The following is a 3,331-nucleotide window of genomic DNA, read 5'->3' on the forward strand; positions in this document are numbered from 1 at the left end:
TGGTTTAGAAGCTGTAACTTTACACTTATGAACATGACCTTTTCCAAGCAAGCACAGGATTTTAACAGCATTATTTAAAAGAGCAGATCCAGTGTTACATAACAAAAACAGGACCATTTCTTCTGTGATATCAATAAGGTTATTAAAGGAAGTAAAGATCAAAGTTGAAATCTCAATCCAAAATGGTACTATAAAGGGACATCTAAAGAACAAATGAAGCACTGATTCATTTTCAGATTCACAAAGAGAGCATTCTGGATGAATATCCATAAATTTAGATAAAAATAACTTGCAGGGGTAAAAATTGTGAAGGATTTTAAGATGGATTTCTTTAACTTTGTTTGGTATCACAAGATTATTATGAACAGACCATATGTTACACAAAGATAAAGAAGGATAAATCCGTTTCCATGAAGTCATTGCTATAGGAGCAATACTGCTTATAGAGAGTAATGTTCTTCTGATATGAATATTATTGCATTTTTTATCTAACAAGTCAATACCACCTATCATTAATCGAGGAATGTCTTCCTTTAAAGAAGAGTATTGTACGGATGATTTAATAAGTTGTAGAAGTTTAGGCGAAATGCCATTGATTATTCTTAAAAATTCTTTACGAGTAATATTAATACTTTTTTCCTTACTGAATTTTTCATAACTAAACAGAGTCCCATCCATATTTATAAATTTTGAAATAAAGATTATATTCTTTTCTACACATTCTTTATTAAATATCATCCTGTTTTTATACAGGATATATTGATTATTCCATACAATGCATTTGTGAGGTGAAAAATTGTGTTTAAAAGCCAGTTTCCAAGAATCCAGTGCTTGCTTGTGAAAATCTGATAATTGGATTGGTAACTTATTACAGTTAAAATTACAACTTAACAAAAACTTTAAGCCACCACAACGGTTGAATAAAAAGTTTGGAATGAAAAACCAGGGAGCATTTCCTCCAAGCATACATTGTTTGACCCAGTTAATTTTAAACACCTGGTTGAGAGTTGTGAAATCAATAGCATTAAAGCCTCCTTCAGCATGGTCCCTAATCATTGTTTTCCTTTTGATATATTCAGTCTTGTTCTTCCAAATAAATTTGAACAAGAGAGAGTCAATTGACGTTGCTGTTTTTTTGTCCACATATAACGATAAAGCCGGGTAAACCATTCTTGAGAATCCTTCCGCTTTTGAAAGCAATGTCCTTCCTTGTATAGTTAAGTCCTTTTGAAGCCATCTGTTAAAAATGGTTTTTGTTATCTGTAGCTTAGGGGTAAAGTTGTCATCCAGTCTTTCCTTCACTGATTTTTTTATTGTTATTCCGAGATATTTCACTGACTGCTTGACCTTAATTCCATTGATAACATTTTTGTTAGAATCATGAACAGCAAGTATTTCACTCTTGTCTGTGTTGATAAGGAGGCCTGAAGCTTTTGAAAAAAGATCCATTCCTTTCAGAACATTCAGAACCTGGTTTTCATCTTTAAGAAAAATACATGTGTTTCTAAAGTTATGGGATTTTCACAACTATTAAAACTCTGGGAAGATATTTTAGGTATAAACTGATCAACTCTATCGAAAAATAATTCACATTCACCATCATTAAATGATGAGGAGTAAAGTTTTTTTTTATAAAAGTTATAAATGTACGAATGTATAATTTGGCTGTCAGAAGTAAAAGTGTTGTTTACAAAAAGATTTTGTATTTTTTTTGAGAGACCACGATTTTTCTCTAAATTAAAAAAATAATTGGAATTTTTTTTCACCATATTCAAGCCATTTGGCTCTTGGTCTTATAAAGGCTCCTCTTGCTCTTTCTATGTAGAGTTGATCAAGATTCTCTTGTAAAGCATGAAGATTTATTAATTCCTCTTCGTTAAGCAGTGGTTTTTTGAGAAAGTCATTAATTTTACTTAATGTATTATTATGAATTTGTACTCTCTCTTTAGCCTGTTCTTTTCCATATTTAATTGAATAGCTTCTGCACTCGTTTTTTAATAGTTCCCATTTTAAGGATGTAGATATATCTGTCATGTTTTTGTATTTTTTAATAATATCTTGTATTGCCACAATATACGGGTCTTGATCCAAAAATGAACAATTCCGTTTCCAATATCCTGAATTTCTATTATTTGTTTTCTTAGCATTTGAAAGGAGCAAAGAAATTCCAGCATGGTCTGTTAAAGGAGCCGGAGAGATTTCACAAGAGTAGATGAATGGAGATAAAAATTCTGAAATCAACCAAAGATCTATTCGAGACTTTTTAGACATATCAGGTTTGAACCAGGTGAATGAATCAATTGAAGAAGGGTGAAGAAACCTAAAAGAATCCATGAGTGATTCTCAATTATTGCAAAAATCAGTAATGACAGGGTTAATAATATGATCAGTGTTCCTTGAGGGAAACCTGTCCATATTATTATTAGGAGCCTCATTGAAATCACCACCCGTAATCAAAAAAGCTGATGGGAATTTACCTTTTAATTGTGATATCTTATATGATAGTTCTTGCAAAAGGGCATTATTTGCAGCAGAATTATTGTAACCATACACATTTCCTATAATAAACAAAAACTTATCAAACTCTATGACAGTTACAATCCATCTTCCCTCAACAGAAAAGTGAGATTCCAGGATATTCCCTTTAAAATTTCTTTCAAAAAGAATGGCTACACCACCAGTGTGATTAGTACAATGATTGAAAAGGACTTTGCCCCCCCCACTGATTTAGCCAAAATCTTTCATCTGTGTTACTTGAGTATGTTTCTTGAAGAAAGTAAATGTTCTTTTTTAAAGAATGACAAAATAAAAATAAAGCTTTTCTCTTAGTAATATCTCGAATCCCTCGAACATTAATTGAAAAAAATTACAATGAAAACATTATAACTGCTTATAAAAAGAACACAATTGTTTGTTAAACAAGTGCAAACTCTTAACAAAAACGGTACTCATCGATGGTGAGGTCTATGGTGCTTATATATAGTCTACCAATAGCCTATTAACTTTCCCCCCTTCTCTCTTATTTTTTAACCCCTTAATTTAAGTGGACAACCCACTAATTACAACTAAAGTGAACATGTGTCTTTTAGTAGACTATAAAGAAGAGCGATTTCACAAGAAGAGGTTAGTTATCACCTTAGTTCAAGTCATCTACTGAAATTGTTTTACCCTCTATGATGGCAAAGGGCCCTTTGAATCCAGCGATCTTCTTTTGCCGTCTGGCATTCTCCACCAGAGGCCATAGCTTGGCTCTTGCATCTTTGACATATTGTGTAAGATCCTCAGTGATTTTAATGTTCTTTTGTTTGAGAACCTCGGAATTTTTGGCGTC

This window comes from Sinocyclocheilus grahami, unplaced genomic scaffold, assembly GCF_001515645.1.
Source record: "Sinocyclocheilus grahami isolate Dianchi unplaced genomic scaffold, SAMN03320097.WGS_v1.1 scaffold1191.1, whole genome shotgun sequence".
NCBI classification, from domain to species: Eukaryota; Metazoa; Chordata; class Actinopteri; order Cypriniformes; family Cyprinidae; genus Sinocyclocheilus; species Sinocyclocheilus grahami.